The sequence below is a fragment of the Myotis lucifugus genome, unplaced genomic scaffold (assembly GCF_000147115.1).
Source record: "Myotis lucifugus unplaced genomic scaffold, Myoluc2.0 scaffold_206, whole genome shotgun sequence".
NCBI lineage: Eukaryota > Metazoa > Chordata > Mammalia > Chiroptera > Vespertilionidae > Myotis > Myotis lucifugus.
Genome location: NW_005871254.1, coordinates 415266 through 432000, shown reverse-complemented (window position 1 = coordinate 432000; position 16735 = coordinate 415266). Strand labels below are relative to the sequence as shown.

At 44.0% G+C, this 16735-nt stretch overlaps 1 pseudogene; it reads right to left on the bottom strand.

Moving 5' to 3' along the window:
* Window positions 1–16022, bottom strand: part of LOC102425890 — a 49910-nt pseudogene extending 33888 nt beyond the window's left edge.
* Between the last annotated feature and the right edge of the window lie 713 nt (window positions 16023–16735).

Sequence of the window (16735 nt, the reverse complement as noted above, 5' to 3'; positions counted from 1 at the left end):
ATTTGGCAATGTAGCAGGATACAAAATTAACCCCAAGAACTCTGAGGCATTTCTATACACCAATAGTGAACTTTCAGAAAGAGAGATTAGAAAAACAATCCCATTTACCATCGCACCAAAAAAATTAAGATACCTAGGAATAAACTTAACTAAAGAGGTTAAAGACCTCTACTCAGAAAACTACAGGACGTTGAAAAAAGAGATAGAGGAAGACATAAACAGATGGAAGAACATACCATGTTCTTGGATTGGTAGAATCAACATCATTAAAATGTCCATACTACCCAAAGCAATCTATACATTCAACGCACTTCCCATTAAAATACCAATGGCCTTCTTCAAAGATCTAGAACGAACTCTCCAAAAATTCATCTGGAATAAAAAAAGACCCCGAATAGCTGCAACGATCCTGAGAAAGAACAAAGTAGGTGGGATCTCAATGCCAGATATCAAGCTGTATTACAAAGCCACTGTTCTCAAAACTGCCTGGTACTGGCACAAGAACAGACATATAGATCAGTGGAATAGAATAGAGAGTCCAGAAATTAGCCCTAACCAATATGCTCAATTAATTTTTGACAAAGGAGGCATGAACATACAATGGAGCCAAGATAGTCTCTTCAATAAATGGTGTTGGGAAAATTGGACAGATATATGCAAGAAAATGAAACTAGACCACCAACTTACACCATACACAAGAATAAACTCAAAATGGATAAAGGACTTAAATGTACGACAGGAAACCATAAAAATTCTAGAAGAATACAAAGGCAACAAAATCTCAGACATATGCCAAAGCAATTTCTTCACTGATACAGCTCCTAGGGCAGCTGAAACTAAAGAGAAAATGAACAAATGGGACTACATCAAAATAAAAAGCTTCTGCACAGCAAAAGAAACCATCAATAAAACAACAAGAAAACCCACTGCGTGGGAAAACATATTTGCCAATGTCATATCTGATAAGGGCCTAATCTCCAAAATTTATAGGGAACTCATACAACTTAACAAAAAGAAGATAAATAATCCAATCAAAAAATGGGCAAAGGATCTAAATAGACACCTTTCAAAAGAGGACATTCAGAAAGCCAAGAGACATATGAAAACATGCTCAAAGTCACTAATCATCCGAGAGATGCAAATCAAAACAACAATGAGGTACCATCTCACACCTGTCAGAATGGCCATCATCAACAAATCAACAAACGATAAGTGCTGGAGAGGATGTGGAGAAAAGGGAACACTTGTGCACTGCTGGTGGGAATGCAGACTGGTGCAGCCACTATGGAAGACAGTATGGAGTTTCCTCAAAAAATTGGAAATGGAACTCCCATTTGACCCTGTGATCCCACTTCTAGGAATATATCCCAAGAAACCAGAAACACCAATCAGAAAGGATATATGCACCCAGATGTTCATAGCAGCACAATTCACCATAGCTAAGATCTGGAAACAGCCTAAGTGCCCATCAGTAGATGAATGGATTAGAAAACTGTGGTACAGGTACACGATGGAATACTATGCTGCTGTAAAAAAGAAGGAACTCTTACCATTTGCAACAGCATGGATGGAACTGGAGAGCATTATGCTAAGTGAAACAAGCCAGTCAATGAAGGAAAAATACCACATGATCTCACTCATTCATGGATAATAAAGACCATTAAAAACTTTTGAAGAATAATAGATACAGAGGCAGAGCTGCCTCAAACTGATTGTCAAACTGCAGTGGGAAGGCCAGGGAGGGTTGGGGGACAGGAGGGAGGGGAGTAAGAGATCAACCGAAGGACTTGTATGCATCCATATAAGCATACATCTCTCATATCTCTCTCTCTCTCTCTCTCTCTCAGGGGATTGTCAAGGGCGGGGGAAAAAAAAGGACACTTATGTAATACACTTTGTAATACTTTTATCAAACAAAATAAAAAATAAATAAATTAATTAAAAAAAAATAAGGGCTATGGGTGTATCTCATACCAATAAAAGCTTGGTGAGACCTGAACAAAAAAAAAAGAAACAAATAGCAGATTTCATCAAATCGTGTCTATTATAAAAACAGTTCTCATAATTATTTTAATGTAAGTGACATTAGATGTAGTTTTCTAAAATCTTATTAAAAAGCATAGATTCATAAATCATTTAAATATTATATTTGTAGTAAATAGGTGAGCCAATAAAGCAAAATTATTAAGATAGCACAATGATAACTAAGGTTTTGGCAAACATTGTTTCTTAAAATATAATAACTGCAGCATTAATTTAATGAGTGCATGCACAGTTATGGGAGTTGGGAGTGAAAATGTGTGAGGGTGCAGTTTCCAAATCATATAGAAATAAAAATCATTGCATCCAATTCAAATCTCTTTGTGTAATGTCACCCTCAAATAGTTAGGAATGGTTTTAAGTTATATATATATATACTAGAGGCCTGGTGCACAAAATTCATGCACAGGTAGGGTCCCTAGGCCTGGCCGGTGATCAGGGCCAATCTGTGGGGTGACCAGCGGGGTGATCAGGGGGCCCTCACTGGCACCTACCTTGGCTGGCCTGGGGCCTGCGGGATGGGCACAGCTCCGGCATGGAGTGTCTGCCCCCTGGTGGTCAGTGTATATCATAGCAACTGGTCATTCCACCATTCAGTCGATTTGCATATTAGGCTTTTACTACATAGGATATATATTCTTAGTTCCTACTTTTAAAAATGTTATATATATATATATATTCTTAATAAACATTCTGATTTTGTCAATTGTGAATTATATATACTTTCTTTTGAACTTGTTCACAATTTCAGCCAATACTGTCAAGTGGAGAAATAACTTATATAATTTTACTATTTGCTATACTTGGTGCTGTTAGTAGAAACATAAGCAATTTTCCTGTATATGCTTACTCATTTGATATTCATAACAACTCTTTATTATGAGAATTTTCTATCTCCAAATTTTAAGTATAGAAACTGAGGTTCAAAGAGATAAACTGTTATTTGTAATTTTGTAGTTTTCATATGGTTTAAATTAGGTTTTTCACCGATGCTTCTTGACTTCAAATCTTGTCAAGTTTCCATCTCACTCCCACATTCTGCTAGAAAAAATTTGTGTGTTCATAATAAATGTCCTGTTTCTCTTTAGTTCTCTTTCTTTTAATTATATAAACACTAGTGGTCCAGGGCACAAAATTCGTGCACATTTAAAGGGAATTAATTAGAGGAAATATTTTAATATTGCTATTTGATCCCCAGCTAGGGCTCTTGGATCAATGGCAGAGCAGAGGCAGGCGTTTCCCACCTGGCCTGGGCTCCACCATTAATCTCTGCCCACATGGAGACTCTGCCCACCCTGCAATCAATCATTGCCCACAGGGAGGCCCTACCTGCCCTGCCCACCCTGCCAGGGCTCTGTGATCAATGCTGCGCAGAGGGAGGCCCTGCTTACCTGGCTGGGGCTCTGCGATGGGCCCTCCCAGCCTTGGTGCGCCTTGCCTTGGCTCTCCCAGCCACAACTTTGTCCTGAAGGAGGTCCGGAAGGTCGTCCGGAAGGTCTCCTGGTCTAATTAGCATATTACCCTTTTATTAGTATAGATATATTTTTCTTCCCAGTTTTATTATTTTTAGGTCAGCAGGTTTCCATCTCTTTGGTGCACGCTGGAGCTGTGTTTCTCATCCTTTTGGTAGCCTATTTCCCTAAATTTAACATAACATCATGAAGACCTGAGGAGTCACCCGAGCTGACCTTCCTTTGTCCTCTGTGTGGGAGTTTGCAGTCAGGTGGCCTAGACTCAGAGGCAGCCTTGCCATGTACTAACTGTATAATCTGAGTCATCTATGGAACTACTCCCAGCCTCAACGTGTCCTGCTCTCAGGGCTCTGATGACAGTGGCTGTCTCCCAAGTTTTGGTGGAGAGTCACTGAGATCTGGCGTGTGAAGACCTCAGCAGAGTATCTATAATAATATAGACTGAAAATTGCTGTTACCATTATTGTTGTAACTAATGGAAATAAGCAAAACATTTTATATGAGTTCTTTTAGATTTCTATCCTGGTACTAGTAAATTCTAGAGAGCTAGAAGTTTTCTGTGGACACAGGGTTCAGAGAAGCTTAACCTGGGGCATACAGCACCCAGCCGCCAAAGGTGGCCATCCAGCCCTTGACATGTGCCTAAATTGAGATGAGTATAAGTATAAATACTGTACAGAAAAAATAATGCAAAGTATTGAAATGATGACACTTTAGATATGGGGCTAAATAAAAATATATTATTAAAATTAATTTTACTCATTTATTTTTACTTTTTTAATATGGCTACTAATAAGTTCAGAATTACGTGTGTGGTCCCTGCTATGGTACTGGAAAGCACTTGTCTTGTGTTCGCTTCCGCATAAAACAGCTGTAATGCAGGGCCAACCTGGTGCTACGCACTGGAGCTGAAGACCATACAACCTGTGTGGAACTTCAGGGAGGGGTTCTAGAAAACCATACAGTTTTTATGAGTATTTAATGAAGCAATTTATACTAGTATTTAGCTACACAGGGGTAACACTATACCATTTTATAAATATGAGCTACTATTATTATCACTATTTCCGTATTAAGTGCAAAGCTGTATGATTCTCTGTGCTTTAGGAGAAGTGGGGATCCTACTCAGATAGCTGTGCTGGGGACTCTGCGGCCTGCGCTTCACACAAGGAGAATGCTTCTACCACTGCTGACCCTGGAGCAGCATGGGCAGCAGCAGGGCAGCGGAGTGCCTGCCTGGGTCCCTGATGCCCAGCACTGTCACCCTGTGTGATCCCCTCTGACTTGGCAGTATGCGGCCAGTTTACAGATGAGCGATTTGTGGACTGGAGACTTGAGTAGGACAGAGAATGGAGATTTGTGGAGGGATGCTGAAGATGCCTGTGCTTTTACCACATTCCCTGAGGACTGACTGGCTTCTCTACCCTGAATCTCACTCCCCACTGAGGTTTGCAGAAACCAAAGCATCTCTGTGTGAAGTTCAGACCCTGGTGATTTATTTGGGGATCTCCTGCCAAGGCTCCTAAGGTTACCAGTTTCCACTGGAGCGTCTCATCTTCCTTCCCCCGCTCAGTGTCTTTACTTCTCAGTATTAGGTGCTAAATGGATTCGGATGGACAGTTTGGTTTGCTCTGCTTCTTCTTGGCCACGGCCTGTTAGCTCCCACAAATAAAAGCTGAACTGACAGCAGTGTAATTTATGAACACCAGTAAGAAATGAGGTATGCAGCTGAGGGCTCTATTTCCAGGCCAATTGCACAAATAGTAGGCCCAGATTCTTGCAATTGCAAAGACCAAATATGCCAAGGTAATTCAAAGGAAATGGTTTTTATGTCTCTGGAAACCTAGGACTGGGAATGTGCTGTGGGACTTATCTGTCCCTTCACCTCCACACAGCCCCAGAGTTCCCATGGACCACTAGGCTGCCTCAGCCTACAATTGGTTGTGATTATTCAAATCCCATCCAAGGCAGCTAGATAAATCTTGAGCTCCAAAGAGATTTCCAGATTTTCCCAAGATTTACTTGTATGTTTTTTTCAGTGTAAGCTTGGTAACACTTTCCAGGTCTCCAAAAATGGGGTCCCTGTTCCCATGGCAGCCTCCTTCCCCAAAGTGGGCATGCGGGCACTGGATCCAGGGATGGGACAGAGCTCCGTGGATTTATGTTACATTGACAGAGTGTTGGGCCTTTGGGGTCAAAAGGAGCTGATCACTAGATGCCAGTACACCTTCCCAGTCAGACTCATTTGCCTCAGTTGTATGTTCATGAGCCCCACAAGGCCTTCTGCACACATGATTGGAAACATATTCTTTACAGACTTGAAACATAAAAGAAAGAAGGAAATACACCAAATAAGCACTTGATTTCTGTTAAACATACATTATATACACACACATGCATATATATGTACACACATGTGTGCAGGAAGGAAACAGAGCACTTTCTTGGAGCTCTGCTGCTTCCCCATGACAACCTCTCCTTGGATGTGTTTCCTTCAGGGACAGCGTCTGAGTGGCATATGCTGCAAGTCTGAAATACAACTGCATTTAGTAATAACACGTGTGCATGCACACAGAGATAGCTATATATGTATAAACACACATTTGAATACACACATGTACATGCATACGTATATGCATACATACATACACATGCACACACACATGCCTTGCTTATTTCAGAATCTCAGTAGACACTGGCTGTGGCTGCGGCCTATTGGAACCTGGATGGAAAGCACACTAACTCCATTTCCTGTGGTGCGACTGCTGGGCTTTGAGAGCTGGGCTCCAAAGAATCAAGAAATACAGAGCCAGCCTGCGGGAGAGACATTGGTCACACTGAGGTAAGAATGTGCGCAGAGAGAACGATGCTGCCTGAGAGAGAGCACTGCCTGCCGCTGTCCAGGCCCCTGGAGGTTTGAATGGAGGAGGCAAGTCCCAGTCCGCTCCTGTCAGGTGCAGAGCTGACCCTCAGATAAGCTCAGCCACTTGTTATTACTAAACGCAGTTGTGTTTCAGACTTGCAGCATATGCTACTCAGACGCTGTCCCCGAAGGAAACGCATCCAGGAGAGGTTGTCATGGGGAAGCGGCAGAGCTCCAAGAAAGTGCTCTGTTTCCTTCCTGCCTCGGCATCAAAGTGACAAGTTCCAAGACAGAAACTTTGTGTTGGGCACTGAGGAGTATGAATACTGAAAAGTAAGTTCAAGGAAAAGAAAAAAAAGAGGTATGTTCCAAACCCATGTTTGGAAAAACTGGAAATGATCATTGGAAATAGTTTAGTTTGTCTTTGCTCTCCGGAATGCAATGCCTCCCACCAGCCCAGGCAACAGGCATTGAGTTGTGCAGGCAGATGGTCGCTCTGAGTTCTGGCTGAGGGAGGCATCGTGTTATAAGTTTCATTTCTCCCCTCAGCCTTTTTCTATTTGCCCTAACAACCATCCCCATGGAGATTAGGTAAAAGCAACTTTGCTGACAATGAACATAAAACAACATCCCCTAAATAATTGCCTGAGATTGCGGTGACTGCATCCAGCTCTTCAAAGAGACAAACGTGCCCTTAAATGAGCACTTGAAGGCTTTTGCAAAAATGCTAACTTATGTGTCACAACCCAGTGACTGAGTTTAATGCACAGCCGTTCAGATACTGGCCCGCTGATATCAACGGCACCTGGTGATGAGACAGAGCAGACAGGAGCCTGGCAGTTTGGACCTGACATTTACACCTCAGAACAATCAGCATCTGAATCTGGGCTTTCATGTGGGACTAATCCTCTTCTTGGCAACTGTGCTCTCTGAGCATTTTAGAGAAGGCAGAACAATAGTGTCAGCGTGACTCGCTGAAGCGAGTGTTGTGTGGATACATGCACTGGAGAGACCCAACATGCCTCAGCTTAACGCAGCGCAGTCTACAACAAACAGCACAGGTCTGAGTCACCAAAAACGTGTGTGTGAGAATTGTCAGGTTGCTTTCTTTCTTTTAAATCAAATTCACTGTGACTCCAGGTGGGAGGAATTTCAGTCTTTATTGTTACTGGCAGAGACCTGGTGTTCACAGTGATTGCATTTCCCTGACTCTAACAGTTAGATTGGGCCATGTGACTAGGTCTGGCCAATGAACCGCAATCAAGTGACATGCACCATTTATGAGCTGAAGCCCCAGAAAGTTTCAGCTCCACCCTCCAGCTCTTCCTTCCCTGCTCAGCAAGCTCCAAAACCACGTTTTTCAGATGCTGTCATCCATATAGAAGCACTCCGCCAGGTCCACATCCAATTTTGTGCGAGGAAAAGGAAATCTTCAGGAGCATTTAGGAATTAATGTGTTATCATCACATAGGGTGGTATTACCTGACTTATTTTATTTTCTAGGCTCACACAGGAACAAGACAGATAGACACCATGACAGAAAAATGAGAGAAGGACCCTTTTAATGTCACTCTGTGGTGATGGCTGCAGACTTGCTCATTGTCCAATCTCTGTGACCCACTGCAATTAGGTGCCTTTGTTGACTCTATACCATACTTAGGGGTCAGAGTTTTGCTCTTGCTAAAGGGAAGCAAGGGACAAAAGAAGGCTTAGACCCCACTTCAGTCTAGGATTGTGAGTGATAAGGCAGATCTAAGGCAATACTGTTGCTGATACTGTTGTAATTAGCTAGTTATTGATAATAGAAAAGGAGCAAAGGGGTAAGCCAGACATTCTAGGTGTGTCATTTGGGCAGCTTCACCAGGAAGCTGCAATTTCACACTATCCAGGGAACCAGGGGCCCAATCCCCACAGATCAAGGGGGAAGGAGTCCAACACAGGGGAGAAAGATGCATGCTTGGTGAAGTGGGGGTGACTAGGGAAGGTGTCTGTCAATCAAACTTGGGAACAGAGATCATTGGCCAGAATGGGCGGGGTCACTGCAAACCCACAGGAACTTGGGAAAAATAATCCCCTAAACAAAGGAGCTCACTCTCGGCTTGTGGGCTCTCTTGTTTCTGTCTTCTTGCATTTGCCCGTGTTTCCTCCATGGTCATGTGGCCTGCGGATCCCACACGCAGTGGACTAATGGATTGCAGCTGGGAACACAAACTAAGCTAGCCTGACGCTGGACTGGACGGTCCCTAACATGGCGCGGAAACTCTGGCCACTGGCTCTGATTCTAACTGCTGCAGCCACGGCTACACTGCTTCCTTGGGGGGATGCAGGGAAATGGAACCCTGGAAACTCAGGGATTTGATTCCACAGAAATAAAGTTTTCTACAAAACCTCATCCTCCTGGGTGAGCCTTAGAAATTTCTTTATCTCAGGATATCGCAAGAAGCCCACTCCCACAAGCTACCTCTCCCCGCTGATGACAACAGCAGTCCTGATGCCTTCCCTCACAGGCAGCCTGCGCTGTGCAGAGAGATGCCGTAGAGGGGACAGGTATGTGTTGTTGCTGCCTTTAGCATCTAGGGCTACCCTGACCAGCCCACTCCCAGCACAGAATGAGGTAGTAGCGGAGCATCCTCGAGAGGGATAGGAGCTTGTCTCCTTCTGCCCACACTGTGCCCCAGCCCTCAGTCTCTGAAGAAAAGATGACAGGAACTTGAAGAAAACCAGAAAAATAAAAGCCCTACTCAAAACTGGGGTATACGTTTAATGTAATTCCTGACAAAATCCCAACAGTATATTTTGTATACACAAAGCATCTTATTCTAAAACTTATATGGAAAAGCACAGACCCTGTAATAACTACAACCTTCTTGAAGAAGAACTTTAGGAGAATAAGTCAGTAATCAAGAGAGTATGGTTGGTGGAGGAATAGACACAGAGCTCAGTGAGACAGAATAGGAGCCCAGAAATAACCACACAGTGATCCCACCTGATTTATTTTAAAAGGTGCAAAAGCGATTCAGTGGAGGAAGGGCAATCTTCTCCATAATCGGTGCTCGTGTAATTGGACATCGAACAACAGAATGAATCTCAATCTAAACCTCACACCTTTCACATAAATTAACTCAAAAGGGATTGTGGACTTAAATGTGGACTTAAATATAAGGTAAAACTATAAATATTAAAATGTTAGGAAAAGGACTCAGGAGAACGGGCCAGGTTAAGAGTTTTTAGATTTGACACTGAAAGCACAACCCATCCCAGGACAAATGATAAACTATCACCCAAAACTTTAAAGTTTGCTCCATAAAGATCCTGTGAAGATGAAGAGAAAATGCGTTTCAGACTGGGAGAAAAGATTTGAAAACAATATATCAGGAAAGAACTAGTTTCTAAAATATATAAAGAAAGCTCAAAATTATACAGTAAAAATCATCTAGTTAGTAGATGAGCAAAAGCTATGAGTGGACATTTCACTGAAGAGGAACACAGATGGCAGAGAAGTACACAAAATTATATTCAACATCATTAGCCTCTAGGAAAATGAAAATGAAAGCCACGAAGAGATATCACTGCACACCTATCAGAGTGGCTGAAATGAAAAAGGAGTGGCCATGCCAGATACTGGGAGGATGGGGAGATGCTGGATCATGAACACTAGAGATGCTGGTGGGAACATAAAATGATACAGTCACTCTGGAAAACAGTTTGAGAATTTCTTAAAACAGTAAACTTGCAACTATCATAAAATCCAGCAACTGCACTCCTGGATGTTTATCCCAAAGAAATGAACCTGCATGTGAGTGCTTACAGCAGCTGTATTTGTAATAACCAAAGGGAAACAAACCCAGATGTCCTTTGTGGGGTGAATGACTCAAACTTCAGCCGTCCACGCCGTGGAATACTGCTCAGCAGCAAAAACGAACAAAATATTGATACAACCACTTGCTTAGTAATAAAAGCCAATCTCAAATGCTTTCCATGACATTCCTAAAATAAAATTATACAGACGGAGAGCAATTAGTGCATTCCAGGAGTTAGGGCTGGGGAGAGATGCATGTGGCAATAGAGAGATGACACAGGAGAGCCTTGTGGTGATGACATAGTTCTGAACATTGCGGAGGTGGCTACACAAATCTACATATGTGATAAAATTTTAGAACACACATGTGCGCACACCAATGAATTCATGCAAAGCTGATGAGATCTGAATGAGGTTGTGGCCTCCCCAGTGTCAGTTTCCTGGTTGGGATTGTACTGTAGTGATGCAATGTGTTACTATTGGGGGAAGTTGGATACAGGGCACACAGGACTTCCTATACATTCTATTCAACTTCCTGTGACTATGTAAATTATCTCAAAATAAAAAGTTAAAGAAGAAGCCTCTGGTTGCAGACTGTGCACGGGGACCCCTTGTCTGAGAGCCTGCAGCAGGCGCCTGCCAGCAGAAGGCTGCCCTGTCTTTGCGTGACCCCTGGTCCTCTGGAGATGACTCCAGGGAATGAACGAAGTGTGGCTCTTGGCTGATTGACAGCCCAGTTGGGTGTTAGGCTGGATGCAGAGTGCAGAAGTAAAAACTATTTGTTCCTTCATTAAACAGTCATCCATGAGCACCTGCTGTGTGCCAGGCTGTGCTAAGAGATGTGCACTGAAACCTGGGCCTGCCTCAGAGGGGGTTCCACATAGTCCTGGTGTGACATGGTGGAGCCTGGCAGGAGGGTGGTAGAGGTGAAGGCCGGGCACCGGGGATCCCGTGCAGGACCAACAACCCAGCTATGAACGGGTTCTAAAGGTGAGACCAAAAGCAATGGAAATTAAATCAAGAGCAGATGGGCTATTTGAGGGAGAATATTTCAGGTGGAGAAGAGGCCATGCTCAAGGTACAGACCAAGGCATGTGATGCAGTGCATGGAGGTCCCTGAGAACTACCAAGAGATGAGGCTGGTCAGGTGGAGCCTAGGACAGAGCTGGGCTGAAGCTTGTGCAGGGTGGCATCATGATGCACTGCTCCAGCAGAGCAACAGGAGCTTTCAAGGCAGCCACTAGGGGCACCCTCAAACAGAGCTAGAGAGAGAAAGAGAGAGAGAGACTGGCTTCAGATGCGGCAGGATGGGGCTGAGGTGAGAGTGAGTCCAAAGGGCAAGTGGGAAGCAGGGCCTGAAGGAGTTCCAGGGCCCAGAAGGAGGTAATAGCAGGAGCTCTTCCAGTGTCTGGCCATAGGTCGGGCACAGCTGGAGTTCAGCATGCAGCTGGCCAGCAGACATCACAGCCATCCAGCACGAGCCCCAGCCCCAGCCCCAGCCCAGTCCCAGCCCCAGCCCCAGCCCCAGCCCCAGCCCCAGCCCCAGCACCAGCCCCAGCACCAGCACCAGCCCCAGCACCAGCACCAGCCCTAGCACCAGCACCAGCACCCTGGCCTGGTGATAGCATCCCAGTTTACAGCGGGCTTTGCATAGCTCACTAAGTACTGGTCTTGATTAATTAGCACTACAGTATTGTGCTGAGGCGTCTCATTTTGAAATTACATGGTTTGGCTTCCAGGTCTTGCTTTCCTAGGTATGAAAAAAGACTATATTAAGCAAGCTACTTAATTTCTCATATTCTCAGTTTTCTTGTTCATACAGTAAACATAATGTTAACCTACATTGTAACATTGTTTTGAGGGTTATATATCCACAAAGTGATAATTATTTACAATTATTACAATACCACTATATTATTAGACTTAATGATTCTCCAAATATTTTCACTTTGCTTCTACTAGTATAGTACCCCTCTTTTAAAAATTTATTGATTTGAAATAAAGAGATAGGAGGGAGGGAGAGGGAGAGAGAGATGTGTTGTTCCACTTACTTAGGCATTCATTTGGTAATTCTTTTATGTGCCCTGACTGGTGACGGAACTCGCAACCTGGTTGTATGGGGACGATGCTCTAACCAACTGAACTACCCATCCAAGGCCCACAGGACTTCTCTTTAGAGAGGTGAGCTTTCCCAGGTCAGACCACTAACCTTGCCTTCTCCCTAGATAAATCAGGAACCTGGTAGGAACCTGGAGAACCAGGCTTCAAGGAAGACATGTCTTAGAGAATTTCCCAAGCACAGGGCCAGGACAGATCTGTATGTTCCTAATGTAAGATGTTCTCTCCTTCAGCCTTTCTGTGGGCCTGAGCACATGTCAAACCCTCACCCCCCTTTCCTCCTGCAGCCCCTTCCTCACTTTCTGGAAGTGAGGCGCCATAAGGGCCATCCCCGAGGGTGCACTGAATCATGAAAGCCAGGAAGGCATTTCATAGCACTGGAGACATCCTTTGATTTTTTTCCAGGACCATATTTTTTCCCTCCAGTTTGCTTTGTCTCCTGGTCAAAGGATTAAAAGAATCACACAAAAGACTCCATGTATCTTTTGAAAGGTAAAATAGAACCAGCTGAGCCTAATCAACTCTCAGAGGTGCCATAAATACCTACCAGGCTATAAAAGCACAATCTCTCTGATACAGCAAGGAAGTGAGAGCTACAGTGGGAATAGGGCCTCCCCTCCTGGGATAAACACATCTCAAGCCCGCCTGTGCTCATGCCTGTCAGAGCTTAGCAGCTGGGCTGAGGATTAGGAAGAGGAGCTTAAATGAGGATTCCCAGAGCACCCATGCCTTGGTCCAGGTGCTCCCTGAGGGCTGGAGCTGGCCAGCGTCCACATGAAGAGAAACGGGCAGTCTATGGAAGGCAGGCAACCTAGCATGGGAGTGCTGAGATGATGTCATCTTTTCTGATTAAGCAAGAAAGGTCTTAACTATGTGTCTCATCCCATCTCCACTGATTTAGCCAACTGGGAGCTTCCCTCCCTCAGGGTTAACATATAGGCTTTCCCGGCTTTGGAATGCTCCCTGGCACCCCGGCCCCTCAGACATCAGTAAATAACTAACGATAAATATCAGGCTCATAACAGCTTCCCAGTGTAAGTAAACATCCTCCCTTCCCCTCCAGAGAGGACTTTTGCCCTCTCTTACCCTGTAGAAAGACCCACAGCTTTCTTGGTTTTCCTCACACTTCTATTTCCTCTTCTGCTCTGTCTTCTTTAAAAGTGTATCTTCTTTGTCCAGCGATGCTCAGTGCTTGAATGTAGACCCATGAACTAGACAGTGATGGCGAACCTTTTGAGCTCGGCGTGTCACCATTTTGAAAAACCCTAACTTAACTCTGGTGCCATGTCACATATAGAAATTTTTTGATATTTGCAACCATAGTAAAACAAAGACTTATATTTTTGATATTTATTTTATATATTTAAATGCCATTTAACAAAGAAAAATCAACCAAAAAAATGAGTTCGCGTGTCACCTCTGACATGTGTGTCATACGTTTGCCATCACTGCACTAGGAGGTCACAATTCATTCTGGATCAGGGCACATGCCCGGGCTGTGGGCTTGATCCCCAGTAGGGGGAGTGCAGGAGGCAGCGGTCAATGATTCTCTCTCATCATTGATGTTTCTCTCTCCCTTCCTCTCTCTCAGATCAATAAAGACATATTTTAAAAAGTGTATCTTCTTCTACATGGCCATAAGTATTATTGATATGGGCTATTGAGGAATGTCAGAACAGTGAGGAGGTTGGATAAAAGGTAGTCTGGTGGCTTGGTTCCCTCAAAGAGGCAGACCCGCCTAAAACAAACCTGAAGAGCACTGGTTCCCCAGGTGTACACCCAAAGTAAGATGTCCATGCTTCTACCATTTGTCCCTGTTGTGAGCCACAGCACAGCCCGAACCACATATGTTGTAAGTTCTAGTCAGAGAACAAAGAGACATTTTTCTTTTGGGTTCTATCTTTTGGGTTCTAAGGATCCCATTTAGGCTCAAACTGGTTCTCTTGGCTCATTGATGGTCTTGTCACCTTACACGCACCCACATGCAACCTGTCACTCAGGATGCTCTGAAATTAAACCCAGAAAACACTCCAGCTAACTGCAGTTCCAAGGGAAGGCACTTCTCAAGACCCCTGTTCAGTCCTGTCTATGCCACTTGTCAGCTCTGTCACACCAAGCTCACAGCTGGGTTGTGAAAGCAGCTGTTGTCACAACATTGGTTGGCACCAAATCAAATCAGGAGCATGATGACATACCTGGGAAAAAGGTGGGAAAGAGAAAATAGGTAACTTCTTTCACCCTGAGTAGCTTCCCTTCCTTCCACCTTGGCCCTTAAAATCGGGGCCATTGTTTTAGTTATAGAGAACGATCTATGAAGTCAAAGGTTAAATATGTGTGGATAGGAGCTGCAAGTGTGTGTGGGTGTGTGAGTGTGTGAGTGTGTGTAGGGAAATACAGGGTCTTGAGTTATATTTTTAGTCCTTTTCTGAAAATACACCCATAGGCACTTTCACTTTAAGTGGTATACTATAACAACATTAATAAACAGAAATAACAAACACAGGACTGTGGAACGGACAAAGGATGCTAACCTCCTCCCAAAGTCACTGTGGAGCTCCCCTCGGAACTTCACTCTCTCACATTGGGGATTTCTATGTCGTTTCTAACATTGGGGATCATCAAACCTCCCTCCCACCCCCACTGACTTCTGTCCCCTGATTAGGCCAAGCCACTGCACCAGGAATCTCAGAAGATGGACAATGCCTGACAACAAGGGCCTCCAACCTGCAAGTGAGCCCTCAAGGCAAACAGTGCCTCTGCCATCTCATCTTCTGACTCAGATATAAAAGCCAAAGAAGTTGCTGACAACCTGCATGGATATTTAAGGAAATAATGAAGTGAGAGTGAAAGGTGGTGGCTTTTAGCAGCTAGAGAATCAGAGGGAAAACTTACCAAACTGGAAAGCATGAGGAGCATTTTGGAAACGAAATCCCAGACAATAACCCTTCCTCTTGGTATGGCCCATGCAGAAGAGTAAACAGGGAAGTTTGGTGGCTGCGATAATTATCTTTTTTCAACAACCTAATTCAAATGACTTGATACTTTTGAAATTTATTTGGAAAGAGTTAGTGGGGTTGACAGGTGGGGTACAGGAGTCCCACCTCAGTTGCTACCTGCTTTGACCTAATGTGATTCATCCATACTGTCTGCATGGTTCTATGGGCTCCATCTCTCACTGTACATTTGGGGTTGAATTTGGCCCTGAATGAGAAGTGCTAACCCCTCTGCTGAAGGTTCTTTAGGCATCACTGGAAGATATAAAAATCTAGGAGGCAAGCATTCTTGGGTGCCACCTACCAGCAGTGTTATATTGGCAGATCATCTCACCTCCCTAATTTCCAGATAGAAACACAAGAAGATTATTTTAAATCATTAGAACAAATAAGTAGAAGAGGTGCCACTGGACCCCTCTTGTGTCCAAGGCTGTTGTCACTAGTTGGTCATTGCATGTTTTCCTACTGAGTTCTGCCAAGGCCTTAGCAGCCCTCCCCAATTGTTTGTTATTCACCAGAAGTTGAGTGAAGTTGGCATCAAGATGAAACTTCTCTGTCTTGCAGGTCTTCTCTAGATGTCTCAATGTATTAGTCCCAGAATCACCAGTAACATAGCATTTGATGTGCTTCTTTTCACTGATCCAAGAAAAAAATCCCTGCTGAGTCCAAGGATCTTGAAGAGAATCTTCATACCTGGTGACTAAGTGCTGAATTCCTGCCGTGCTAGCAAAGGCCATGTAAGCTATAGTCACAGCATAGTGACTGGTGCCATGGCCAAGAAGAAAGAATCTGAGGCAATAAAGCAGTGATTCCCAAAGTGGGCGCTACCGCCCCCAGGTGGGCGCTGCAGCGATCCAGGGGGGCGGTGATGGCCACAGGTGCATTTGGGGGCGATGAGTAACTGCTATTAAAATTTAAAAAAAATTAATTTCCAGGGGCTGAGTAATATTTTTTCTGGAAAGGGGGCGGTAGACCAAATAAGTTTGGGAACCACTGCAATAAAGCAACTAGGACTCATGTTTTCTACTTAGTCTTGGAAAGAGGGGAACAGAATTTAAATTGTTTTTGTGTGGGTGGGTATAGTTAGAAAAGTCTTCAGTTTACAGTATGGGTACAGGTCTATCGTGTTTTAAGAAAGCTGATGTATCAGCAGAATTTCTATTAGATCCATCAACCTAATTGTCTCAATGAGGTCCCATTAGCACTAACAGTTCACAGCACTCAGCATCCAAGCCACTGAGGTGGATTGCCAGCCTTCTGAGTGTCCCTCCGAAGTATTTCTGGGAGCGTCTAAAAGATGTTTCCAACAAGCTCAAGACCACGTTCCCTTTTTCTAGGTGTGGTTGCTGCTCCTCCTGACTCCTGTTTTCAGCCATCATTTTTCCTGGTACCAAACATCTTCTGCCTGACTGACTCTTAGGAGTTTAACATTTTCTGAGACACTGTCATG